The sequence below is a fragment of the Sorex araneus genome, chromosome 4 (genome assembly GCF_027595985.1).
Source record: "Sorex araneus isolate mSorAra2 chromosome 4, mSorAra2.pri, whole genome shotgun sequence".
In the NCBI taxonomy this organism is placed as follows: domain Eukaryota; kingdom Metazoa; phylum Chordata; class Mammalia; order Eulipotyphla; family Soricidae; genus Sorex; species Sorex araneus.
The window spans coordinates 71,043,510-71,056,943 of record NC_073305.1 but is presented as its reverse complement, the minus strand read 5'-3'; the positions used below and the strand labels follow the sequence as shown (position 1 = coordinate 71,056,943).

The 13,434-nt window shown below is 44.9% G+C and overlaps 1 protein-coding gene and 1 pseudogene across 1 annotated transcript in view; both read right to left on the bottom strand.

Annotated features, from left to right (window-relative positions):
* Window positions 1–13,434, bottom strand: part of GXYLT2 (glucoside xylosyltransferase 2) — an 80,467-nt gene that overhangs the window by 26,499 nt on the left and 40,534 nt on the right. The gene's annotated exons all lie outside the window — the stretch shown is intronic.
* LOC129404695 (small nucleolar RNA SNORA29) lies at window positions 10,856–11,008 on the bottom strand (annotated as a pseudogene).

Genomic DNA, 13,434 nt, shown 5'->3' with positions numbered 1-13,434 from the left:
GCAAAGTCACTGAGGTGAGAGGTGTCCTGACAACACTCAAGTGAGTCACCAAATGCAGTTTTGTCTTGTTTTGAGGCGACTCCCCGCCTCCGCAGTGGGTGGCCTCAAAACAAGCATCTTTGAAAGATGCTCAGGGGTTACTCTTGGCTCTGGCTCAGAAATCACTCCTGTCAGTGCTCAGGGGACCATATGGGATGCCAGGGATGGAACTTAGGCCAGCTGCTGTAAAGCAAATGCCCTTCCTGCTATACCATCACTCCAAGAAGAAAGATTTTTAAAAGAGGATAATGGAGGCGGGGAGAACTGAGAGAGGAAAGGACCAGGCTTCAGAGGAAAAGGAGACTCTATTTTGGTCAGTTTGCCTTTTGCCAAGTGGAGAGAAAGAAAACCTCCGTTTTCTTTCTCTAGAAAGAAATAACAGAAAGAGCAACAGTTCATCTACACAGAATCCAGATGTCACCGTCTCAAATTAAGTCAGATGAGTAAAAAGTTTACCTCCCATGGAGAGGCATAGAAACACACATATAATTTATTTATTTTGAGCCATACCTGGCAGTGCCTGGGAGCGATTCCCACTTCTTTACTTGGGGATCACTCCCAGCAGTGCTCCGGGGATGATTAGGGGCCAGGGATCAAACCCAGGTCTCCTGCGTGCAAAGCATGTATCTCGGCCTTCACATTTCACAATATGTATGTATCAATGACAATAAAAGGGAGGAACATTATATTATATTTCTCCAATTAAAATAAGGCTCAGGGGGCTGGAGCAATAGCACAGCAGGTAGGGTGTTTGCCTTGCACGCAGCCAACCCGGGTTCGATTCCCAGCATCCCATATGGTCCCCTGAGCATCACCAGGGATAATTCCTGAGCGCAGAGCCAGGAGTAACCCCTGTGCATCGTCAGGTGTGACCCAAAAAGCAATAATAATAATAATAATAATAATAATAATAAGGCTCAGGACTAAGAGATAAGGCCCCAGGGAAGGCTCTTACTTTGCATGTAGCTGATCCTGTTCGATTTTCAGCACCAGATATGGTCCCTGAGCATAGAGCCATGGGTAAGCCCTGAGCACAGTCAGGCATGGCCCAAATAAACCCTTGCCCTCCATCCCCCAAAACCCACCAAAAAGGTTTGCAGAGCCGAGGTCGTGGCTCAGCAGTTGAGCTCTTGCCTTGCAGGTGTGATGCCCCAGATTCAAGCCAGCACTACTAGAAAAATCATGATTTTGTTAAACATTAAGTAAAAATAAAGTTTGTTTTATGCTGTAGACTCAGCTATTTCAAGCCTGGATGAAACCTCACTTTCCTAATAACACTGTATTCTCAGAGTTTTGCAGGAAAACCTTTAGGTTTTTGTTTTTGTTTTTTTTTCTTTTTGGGTCACACCCAGCGATGCACAGGGGTTACTCCTGGCTCATGCACTCAGGAATTACTCCTGGCAGTGCTCAGGGGATCATATGGCATGCTGGGAATCGAACCTGGGTTAACCTCATCCACGTTGGCCGCGTGCAAGGCAAACCCTCTACCTGCTGTACTATTGCTCCAGCCCCGAAGCAATAGTTACTCAGGGCTGCAACTTTAGTTTCTGCAATGATGTTAGTCCCTGTCCTTTGTTTGATTATGGTTTTGAAGATTCCCCATTTTTGTTTTATTTGGGGATTTTTGGTCCACACCCCACAGTGCTCAGGGCTTACTCACGGCTCTGTGATCAAGGATCAGTCTTGGCAGGGCTTGGTGGACATAGTGGATGCTGGGATTGAACCCAGATCAGCAGCACACAAGGCAAGCGCCCTACCCACTGTACTATTGCTCTGGCCCTTTCCCAAGCACGGTTAAGCTGACCAATGACTGCTCTGTCAAGAGAGAAGGGGAGAAGGGCTCCCTCAGCCTCCCTCTGGGTCCCCACAGCTGTTTGCCTGGTGGGAGCCTCAGGACAAATGTCTGTGTCCTCCTTCCTGCTTCTCGACAAAGATAAACAAGCTGAAATGGGGCTTCTGGGGCTATTTGGACTTTCTTTTCCTGGGACCAAAATTCCTCAGCTCCCAAACCAAAACCAGAAAGTCAGAAAAGAAAGAACATTCTACTATCCAACACACATTTGCAATGTGATAAAAAATAAGTTCTCTTCTCCCTGCAGCATGTTGTCACAATCTTTTTTGAAAGCCCACATAGAGATAGCTGGTGGGGCTGGTGCAGCTCTGCAGGCAGGGACCCCCAGATGCTCTCCCCAGCCTGTGTGGTCACTCAGCCACCACACCACCAGGAGTGGCTTCTAAGCACCAAGTCAGGAGTAGGCCCTTTGCACCGCTGGGTGTGGCCCACAAGCAAAACAAAACAAAAAACCAAGAACTGCACACCAGATCCAGCTTGAAGCAGGCAAAGATGGAAATATTTATTGGTGAGAAAAAGGAAAATGTTAAGATACAAAGAAACACTTCCACTGCCTCTGACTAACCTCTCAGATTCACTGGTAAATAAAGGTGGAAATCAGGAAGCTGTAAAATCATGGTTAAAAGAAAATATTTCCATGTAAACAATCCTGCTAATTAGGTAGATAGTATTCTAACTAAAGTAGCTATAATAATTTTTTGTTTGTTTTGGCCACACTGTAAGTGCTCGGGGCTTACTCCTGGCTCTGGACTCAAAGGTCACTCCTGGGAGGCTCATGGGACCACACGTGGTGCCTGGGTTCAAACCTGGATCTATATTATTCTCCAGCCTTTTTAGGACTGGTTATTTGTTAAACACCGTTCTGAGCATTTTATGCACTTGTTGCTAATGCCTTAATTGACCCTGCCTGGTGAAACTCTTATTCCTCCATCAAAAGTCATATTCCGCCATCAAACAGACAATTGAGCTTAATAATTCACCTAAGGCCCAACTGGTGAATGGCAGCAGCTGGATGAGGTTATACACACAGTCTTTCATAGTTGGGGGATGTGTGGGCCACACTGGGAAGTACTTAGAGGGAATGCCTAGCTCAGTGCTCAGGGGCCACTCTGGCTCTATGTTCAGAGGACCATGAGGTGCTAGGGATCAAATCCAGGCCTCCTTCAGGCTAAGTACATACTCCAGTCTGTTGAGCTATCTTCCTGGCATTTTACTTCTTCAGTCTTGAGGCCACATCCAATGGTGCTCAGGAGCTACTTCTGGCTTTGCTCAGTGGTCATTCCTGGCAGTTTTTCGGGAAGCGTGTGATGCTGAGAATTGAACCTGGACCTCCCCCCATGTAAGCATGTGCTCCAGTCCTTTGGAGTACCTGTCCGGCACTAGTTTCCAATGTTTTATTTTATTTATTTTTTTGCTTTTTGGGTCACACCTGGCCATGCACAGGGGTTACTCCTGGCTTTGCACTTAGGAATTACTCCTGGCGGTGCTCAGGGGACCATCTGGGAATTGAACCCGGGTTGGCCATGTGCAAGGCAAACACTCTACCCGCTGTACTATCGCTCCAGCCCTCCAATGTTTTAAAGCTACCACTGAACCCTAATATGCATACCTTTTTGAAGGTTACTTTGGGATTTTCCCCTTCGTTTTAGATGTGTAAAAAAAGAAAGGAGTTCCTTTTTGAGAAATCGTGTATTCTCACACATCGTCTTTGACATTGTTAAGATAGGGAAGAGAATTATGAACATTTTGAAAACAACATTCCTATACAGAACATTCTTTTCTTTTCTTTTTGGTTGGTTTTAGGGCCTCGCCTGGCTTTACTCAGGGCTGACTCCTGGCTCTATGCCAAGTAACCACTCCTGATGAGGCCCGGAGGACCACACGGGGCGCCAGGGAAATGCAAGCACCTTACCTGCTGTGCTATCTCTCTAGACTCTGTAAGGCACTGGGAACTTGTACTAAAATAATTATCTACTGTTGATTAAGCAATGATCAATCACTTTAACTGTTTTAAAATTTTGAGGTTATTGAGTAAGTTACTAGCTTACCAAGGGATGTCAAAGGAGAAATTCAAAGTGCCTATTTATTTGTGCCTATTGTGCCCTCTTGTGGAATTACACACAGTTTACAATATTTGGTTTAACAAAGAGCCACGTACCGAGGACTTGGCCACCTTGGTGGAATAGACTCATCATCAGTTTATTGATTTTTTGAACCACACCCAGTTGTGCTCAGAGCTCACTCCTGGCTCTGCACTCAGCCGCAGTGCTCCAATATGGGATGCTGGGGATTGAACTCCAGGTGGCCACAGACAAGGCAAGCAAGCACCTTACCAGCAGTCCTAGACCTTCAGCTCTTCTTTTTCCTCTGGGCTGGGGATGAAACTCATGCATACAAGGAAGGTTCTACCACTGAGTTCCATGTCCAGCCCTTCTCATCAGTTTTCTTTCATTTCCATGTAAGATTCAGATTGCCTCTCAACTGGCTAATCAATGATGATTTTGTTCAGGAATGTTCTTCAAAAATTCTGGTTCACCAGACTGGTATTTGATCTTTGATCTCGCCTGCTCAGCTGTGTGCTAACTGCCTGTGCAAGGGTGTGTCCAGTCCTCCTCACATTACTCAGAGCCTCTGGTTCCTCGGTGTGTCCTGAGATAATGGCTCTCAGATCTTCCCTCTGCCTCCATGCCTCTGGCTCTCTTCCTGCTGTTACCAGGTGTTGCAACCCCAGCCAGTGAGCACACGTCTTTCCTTGGTAGCTGAGACTTCCTGTGAATCGTGACAACTGTCATTTCAAATGGAGCCTAGTTTCTTAGCGGGGACCCCTCCAGACACTTTCTCTACTAGCAGGTGACTGAAAACAGAATCATGGGGGTCCTAAGGGACTATGGACGTGCACTCACTGGGATGCTATTCCAAGAGGGTTTTCCCTTTCCTTAGTCCCAAATCCAAATGACACTGAGAGTGTGCTGGGTTCAAGGCTAGACACTTTTATAAGAGTAACATCTTAAAAATTTCTGCCATTTCTCCTCTCCCTCTCTCTTTCTCATATTTTTTATAAACCCAGGGCCATATACATGCTCAGTCTATTTCTCTCTGTCTTTTTCTCTCTGTCTCTGTCTGTCTGTCTGTCTGTCTCTCTCTCTCTCTCTCTCTCTCTCTCTCTCTATTACTGCCACACCTGGCAGTGCTCAGGGGTTACTTCTGGCTCTGTACTCAGGAATTATTTCTGACAGTGCTTGGGGAGCCAGATGGAATGCTGGGGATTGAACCCTGGTTGGCCACACGCAAGGCAAGCTTCTGGCCCATTTCTTTAAGAGGTGCCTGGATGCTGGTTCTCCTTCCCTCAGAGACAGGGACATGATAAATGAAAAGTTGCATCTCTAAAGCTGTCTCCCTTGCTTTTTAACAACAAGGAACGCATAACTTAAGTCGACATAATAGTCAATAACCCAGCTATAGACAATACAGCAGGTAAAGCACTTGTCTGGCATGTGGCTAATGCTGGTTGGATCCCTGGTCCCACATATGGTCCCTTGAGCACTTCCAGGGGTGATCCCTAAGCAGATAGCCTGAGTAAACCCTAAGCATTGTTGAGTATGGTGCTCAATAGAGAGAGAGAGAGAGAGAAAGAAAGAAAGAAAGAAAGAAAGAAAGAAAGAAAGAAAGAAAGAAAGAAAGAAAGAAAGAAAGAAAGAAAGAAAGAAAGAAGAGTAGAGAATGAAAGATTTTCCTCCACCAGAATCCCAAGGATCTTTTCCATGCCCCCATTGATGTTTCTTCCTCCTCCTCCTCCTCCTCCTCCTCCTCCTCCTCCTCCTCCTCCTCCTCCTCCTCCTCCTCATGTTTTTGGTTGGGGGGGCCACATTAGTGATGCTCAGGGCTTACTCCAGGTCTGTACTCAGGAATCACTCCTAGTGTGCTCAGAGGACCATACCAGGTACCGGGGATCAAACCTGGTGGGCTGCATGCAAGGCAAATGCCCTACAGGTTGTACTTTCTTTCACTGTCTCCTGATGTCACTTTCTTATACAACTTTCTCCACTCCAACATTCTACCTTAGAGGCTCAAAACTTGATTTAAGTGACTAAAGGCCAAGAAATATGCACTTATGCCTGTCACATAACTATCCTTACTATTATTAGTAGTAGTAATAATTATTCTTTTCTTCTTCTCCTCCTCCTCCGCCTCCTCCTCCTCCTCCTTCTTCTTCTTGTTTCTTCTTCTTCTTCTTCTTCTTCTTCTTCTTCTTCTTCTTCTTCTTCTTCTTCTTCTTCTTCTTCTTCTTCTTCTTCTTCATTATTATTATTATTATTATTATCTGGGCCTCTTCCAACCAGATCCCCCATTTTCCAGTAGCTACGCAGTCACACCCAGAGGCTGCCCCCAGTTGCCGTGTAATCCCATCAACGGCCAACATCCAGAGACTATAAAACCAAGCTCCAAGAAGCTCGAGGCTGCATCTAATAGCCTAGTTCTCCTTCTTGGAGAACCTGAGAAGCTACTGAGAGTCTATTGCCCACCCAGGAGAGCCTGTCAAGCTCCCAATGCTGTATTCAAATCCCAAATACAGTAACAGATATATACATGCCTCTCAATGAACCCAGCAAGCTACCAAGAGTATCCCACCTGCACGGCAGAGCCTGGCAAGCTACCTGTGGTGTATTTGATATGCCAGAAATAGTAACGATAGGTCTCATTCCCCTGACCCTGAAAGAGCCTTCAATTGTTGGAAAAGAGTAAGGAGAGGTTGCTAAAATCTCAGGACTGAGTGTAATAGAGACATTACTGGTGCCTGCTCGAGTAAATCGATGAACAACAGGATGACAGTGATACAGTGATTTATCTTCATTAAATTACTGTTTTAATTATTATCTAAATTAAATTATTGTTTCATATCAGAAAAAAGAAAATGGAAGTCGTTTTGCTGGATTGCCAAGTATTTTCTTGGGAACTGTTTTATTTTTAAATTAAAAAAAAAATGTTTGTGGGGCTGGAGTGATAGGACAATGGGTAGGGCGTTTGCCTTGCACGCGGCTGATCCGGGTTCGATTCCCAGCATCCCATATGGTCCCCTGAGCACGGCCAGGGGTAATTTCTGAGTGCAGAGCCAGGAGTGACCCCTGAGCATCACAGGGTGTGACCCAAAAAGAAAAAAAAAGTTTGTTTGTTTTTGGGGAGGGTGACACCCAGCTGTGCTCAGAGCTTATTACTGTCTTTTTGCTTCTGGATCCCTCTGGGCAGGAAATACAGATATGTGGAGCACTTCATAGTTTTATCTTCAAGTTTGCTGATTTTTCTTTTGGTTCTTATCTACTGTGAATCACTTAAGGATATATTTTTTATTTCAGTTGTAAATTTCAATTCCAGAACTTCCATTTGCCTCTATTGTTTTATATGTAACTTTTTAAGCTATCTCTCTGCCCTTCATTATAGTCTTTTATTTGTTTTTGGGGGGGTACCCCATCTGGCAGTGCTCAGGGGTTGCGGGGTTGCTCCCATGCTGTTTAGGAGACCCTTTCAGCTGTCAGCTCGTATTTGTAATTTTTATCTTTTTTACAATGTTCGCTACTTTATGAGGCACTGTCATCACTCACAGCTTTTATCTTTCTTTCCTTTCCTTTTCTTTCCCTCTTCTTCCTTCCTTCCTTCCTTCCTTCCTTCCTTCCTTCCTTCCTTCCTTCCTTCCTTCCTTCCTTCCTTCCTTCCTTCCTTCCTTCCTTCCTTCCTTCCCCTCTCTCTCTCTCTCTCTTTCTTTCTTTCTTTCTGGGCCACACCTGCCAGTGTTCAGTACCTACTGAGTACTCAGAGGTCACTCCTGTCAGTGCCAGGAAGACCATATGAGGTGCCGGGTATCAAACTAGGGCTGGCCATGGCTGGGGATCAAACTAGGGTTGGTCATGTGCAAGGCAAACGCCGTACCTGCTGTACTATCACTCTAGTCCCACTTTCTGTCTTTTCGATATGGTGTCCTTTGTTGCTTAAACATTTATAAGACACTTTTGAACTATTTTCCTACCAAATCTGACTTGGGCCTCATTGTGTGCAGTTTATATTTCACAGGCAATGTATGCCTTTGACAACATAATGAGAGAACTGATCAACACAATTCAGCTGGTGGCAGGGGGAGGGTCATTGAGGTCCTTGGGGATGGGGGGTGGTGATGAGGGGGTGGTATTGGAATTATGTGCATGAGAAACCATTATTTATTTATTTATAGGAATCATGATTAATAGTACTGTAAACCACAGAATCTCAGTCAACTTAAAAAAAAAACTGCGCCAAATGGAGACGCCGAGCCAGCTGAAACAGGATGCGCGCGCTTGCGGGAGACCCCAGGGGGCGGGGGCGGTGACCCCCGCCCACCGCAGATAGATACTTAAACCCACCTCCCCCACGTGTGCTTCCCTTTGGACCCTGCCGCGGAGCAAGCATGATGGAAGAGCCCAAGGAGGCGCCCTTGGACTCCAAGCAGCCCACTGAACTAATTCCGGCACGCGATCGGAGACCCCACGGCGGGCTGAAACAGTGGGAACCGGGCATCCCCCAATTCTTCTAACCTCTCTCTCTCAACTCCTTCCTCCCGAGCACAGCGCAGGGGCCGCGGCTTTCTGAGCGCAAAATGGAGACGCCGAGCCTCTCTCTTGGTTTCTCCATCTTATGAGCACCATAAAAGGGTAAAAGTTTGTAGTGATGTTATTTCTGGTTGTACTTTCCCTGGACTTTATACAGAAACCCAAAACTGCTCGGCCGCGGTAGTAATGTCATCTTAGCATCAGCAATATGTAATGGTTCCATTTTAATGGGTCGGACTTTTGTGGGAGAACCTAACAAGAATAGTAAGTCTGTTGCTGAAATATTGAAGGCAATCAAAGTGGTAGCCATCTCTCTAGACTGAACTAAGCTATATCCCCACGCCAGCTGAGAAGAAATTTTCTTCTTTCTCCGGAAGAAACGCGGCATGGTGTCAACTATAGTGTGATGTCCATTAAGCAAACAGACCTGGTGGCGTGGGAATGGGATATAAGGGGAAAAATTATGTACATGGAACAGTGGGACGCTGGTGGAATCTCGAGCCGGAGCCGATACCAGCGCAAGACCTTCGGTTCCAGAAACTGCTTGCAGACACTCTACTAGTCTATCAACTAAGCCAGAGCCCCACGCCTGCTGATGACGGGAAATAACCATCCTTTTCGGTTTTCGGTTTTTTTTTCCCTTGTCAGGCAGCGTGGCGATTACTAAACAGGCGTGAACTCGGTGGCGCGGGGCAAGGGGGAAAAAGAAAAGCTATGTAACAAACAGCGGGACTTAATATCTCTATATTCTTAGCAGTGGAGAACTATCAAATGCCTCCTTGGCAATAGGACTGTCTTTTTCTTTTTTGGGGGAAACCCCAACAACGGTAATGAGTTGTGTGTTGAAACATGGAATGTAATCGAGATAAGGCGTAAACGAAGTGAAACTTTATCACTTACAAGGGTGGGGACTGGGGAGGTGGGAGGGGGGCGGCAGGTATACTGGGGGGGTTGGTGATGGAAGATGGGCACTGGTGAAGGGAAGGGTGTTTGAGTATTGTGTAACTGACATAATCCTGAGAACTATGTAACCCTCCACATGGTGATTCAATAAAATTTAAAAAAAAAAAAAAAACAACTGCGCCTTTGAATCCTATGTTCATTGCACCATTTTGACACTATTCCAAGGGCCAAAATCCTAAAATAATCTAAATATCCAAGAACAGATAACTGGATAAAGAAAATACCATATATATACACAATGGAAAACTACTCAGCTGTAAGAAAACACGAAATCATGCCATTTTCTGCTGTGTGGATGGATTTGGGGAGTATCATGATGAGTGAAGTCTCCTGGGTCAGGAGGGGGACAGACAAAGAAGGGTCTCATACATCGGATACAAGGAAACATGGTCGAATAACAAATGCCGGAGCCACAGGAACTGAGAACTGGTCTTCAGAAGGAAGTTTACCAAGTTGGAGGGCAAAGGGAATGATGGTGGTACGAAGTGGACATTCTGGAGGGTGTGACACTGAAATGTTTTAGGTGTTTTAGAAACCTTATCAATAACAGTTCCGTGGGGCTGGAGAGATAGTCTAGCAGGTATGTGTTTGCCTTGCATGTGGCTGACCTGGATTTAATCCCTGGTACCCTAAGACTGACAGGAATGTTTCATGAGCACAGCCAAGTATGGCCCCAAACCAAAAACAAACAAAAAATAATAGTTTTGTAAACCATGGTGCATAAAATAATTTTTTTGGAGGGGACACCCAGTGATGATGCTCAGAGAAAACTCCTGGCTCTGCATTCAGGGATTGCTCCTGGTGGGCTCAGAGGAAACGGCAGGGTGCCAGGGACTTGGGTTGGCTGCAGGCAAGGCAAGCATCCTGCCCACTGCACTAGCGCTCTGGCCTCCTAAAATAACATTTTAAAATAAAGCTTAATAAAAACAAAAAGAAAAACTTAATTCTCTTTTTCCCTCACAAATGAAGTAATCTATCGCTGAGCTCAAGGCTCTCCACAGGTACTAGCTTCCTGTATGACATGACATTTTGTTGCAAATTTAGATAGTTTATGTGCACTTAATGATATAGTGTAGGATGACTTAGATAACATATGGCAGGAACTCTGGGTAGCGAGTCTTCCCTATTATTCAGAACTTGATGGCTTGATTTGATCAGCTTGATTCAGTGTAATACAAGTAATCTATGAAAGCACCCGTGGAGGCAGTTTTTCAGGCCACTCTTTGAACTTGGCTCTGATGCAAGGACAATTTCTGTTTTTCTTTCTTCAGCCATTTCATTAAAAGAATGCAAAGAGGGGCTGGAGTGATAGTACAGCGGGTAGGGCGTTTGCCTTGCAGGCGACCAACCCGGGTTCGATTCCCAGCATCCCATATGGTCCCCTGAGCACTGCCAGGGATAATTCCTGAGTGCAGAGCCAGGAGTGACCCCTGTACGTCGCCGGGTGTGACCCAAAAAGAAAAAAAAAAACAAAAAGAATGCAAAGAAATCCTGCCTCTGCAGATCACGGCAATTTTACTCTATCCCACAAGTATAGTAAAATCTACTAGTAGGAGAAATGTGGTAGTCAAATGGGAAGGAAGGAAAACTTAATTGTTTTTTCCCTCACAAATGAAGTAGTCTATCACCTACTCATTGCTCTCCACAGGTACTAGCTTCCTCTTCATGATGTCCCTGACCCATTTGCCACACTTGCTTGGCATTTAAGTTCTGTAACCGATGAGATGAAAAATGTTGTTTGCCTGCCTCTTCCAAGGAAACGCCTGTCTTCCTCAACAGGGAGCTGTGGGCAGAGGATTGCTTTGTCCTTCCAAACTGTCTGGAGTTTAATTTGCATCGTGCTGAAAGGGTAGAGGGTGGGCGTAGGTCATGGTTCAAATATCAAAGTCTCATTCTTTCTGACCAACTTTGAGTAGATTTTCTTGAATGAGGCATCTCTTTCTTCACTTACTTAGGCCCTTAGGACATTTTCCAAAGACTCTAGACGGTTGTTTGAGAAATAATTTTCAGCAGTAGTGCTTGTTTCATGCAGGAGCAAACCCACAGAGCCCCTGATGCCCTCCCGTTAGAAGCTGCCACCCTACCGAGTCTGTACCTTTTGTGCTATGGTAGCTAAGCTTCGAGAATGTGAATCTCAGGCTGCTTGCAGAATTATCATGCTCATGGAGTAAGTCTTGCAAAAATCTGAGACAGAGACAGACGAGTTCTGGTGATATTGTGGAAACCTGTGGATCCAGCTGAGCGTGGGATTTGTCCTATACTTTGCAGTCAGATACGCCAGCAAACTTCTTTCTTTGCTTAACTAATTGCAATTAAATTTCTATTAAATGTAAACTAAGAGTTATAACTAATATCTTTAATAGTGTATAAACAGTAGTTGGTAATAGTGAGTAAATGATAAGTACAAGTGGAAAGCTTTTTCAACCAAGTTAGTAGCACTGTAGCACTGTCGTCCCATTGTTCATCGATTTGCTCAAGCATGCACCAGTGACGTCTCCATTGTGAAACTTGTTACTGTTTTTGGCATATCGAGTAGCTTGTCAGGCTCTCTGAGAGGGACGGAAGAATCAAACCTGGTCGGCCGCATGCAAGGCAAACGCCCTACCCGCTGTGTTATTGCTCCAGTCCATAGCCACGGTATAATTTTCTTTTTTCTTTTCCTTTTTCCTTTTCGGTTTTTGGGGCCACACCCAGCGGTTCAGGGTTAAGGAGACCATATAGGGTGCCAGGGATAGAAACCCAGGTCCTCTAAATGCAAAGCAGGGACCCTACCCTCTGTACTACTACTCCTGCCCGGCCAGGGTCATTTTCATGTGATCTTTTTGGTAGTTAATCTCATTCCAGTAATGTATGGTACTTTGGTAGTTAATAAAATGTATAATTATCGAGGCTGGAGCAATAGCACAGCGGGTAGGGCTTTTGCCTTGCATGTGGCCAACCCGGGTTCGATTCCCAGCATGCCATATGGTCCCCTGAGCACTGCCAGGAGTAATTCCTGAGTGCAGAGCCAGGAGTAATCCCTGTGCATTGCTGGGTGTGACCCAAAAAACTAAAAAACTAAACTAAAATAAAATATATAATTATTATTTATGGTAATTTTAATTGGAGTCCCTTTTACCAAGAATGTTTAATATATTCCTATACTCCTGGCAGTAAGTTCTGGTTCCAGCAGGGGTGCTTTTAAGGAAAACTTGATGTAAATGTTATTATGCAATATAAAATTAATATTCACACTGAGACCTGACTTTGAGTACAAAAACTTCCTGTTTGGTATTCCTCCCTTTGCTATTTTGCTATTAGTCAACAGCAAACCCATTAGGCATCTCTGGCAATCTCACATTTCCAAATACTGGGAATGAGTTATAGATCTCTTTAATAAACTCTAAGCGCAAAGGAAGAAAATAATATTTCCTGTGATATACAAAATTGAGATCATATTTTTATGCATTTTGCATGGTACTACTTTGAAAAATTACTAGTTCAAATTTGTTGGGAATAGTCAGAAAATGCTCTTGACAAATATGGTGTTCAAGTCCATAAGCAATTTTATGCCTCTCTCTCGACAATCTTTTTCTCTTGAATAAGGATACTTATGGCAAGTTCTGGAAATAAAGTTTTTAAAACAGGGGCTGGAGCGATAGCACAGCAGGTAGGGTGTTTGCCTTGCACATGGCCAACCCGGGTTCGATTCCCAGCTTCCCATATGGTTCCCTGAACACCGCCAGGAGTAATTACTGAGTGCAAAGCCAGGAGTAACCCCTGTGCATCGCTGGGTGTTACCCAAAGAAAAAAAAAGTTTTTAAAACAGAAATTCAATTGTGGAACTTACTAAAACTTGATGAAAAACATCCACGAGGGGACTGGAGCTATAGCACAGAGGGTAGGGCATTTGCCTTGCATGCAGCAGACCTGGGTTCGATTCTCAGCATCCCATATGGTACCCCGGGCACCGCCTGGAGTGATTCCTGAGTGCATGAGCTAGGAGTAACCCCTGTGCAACACCGG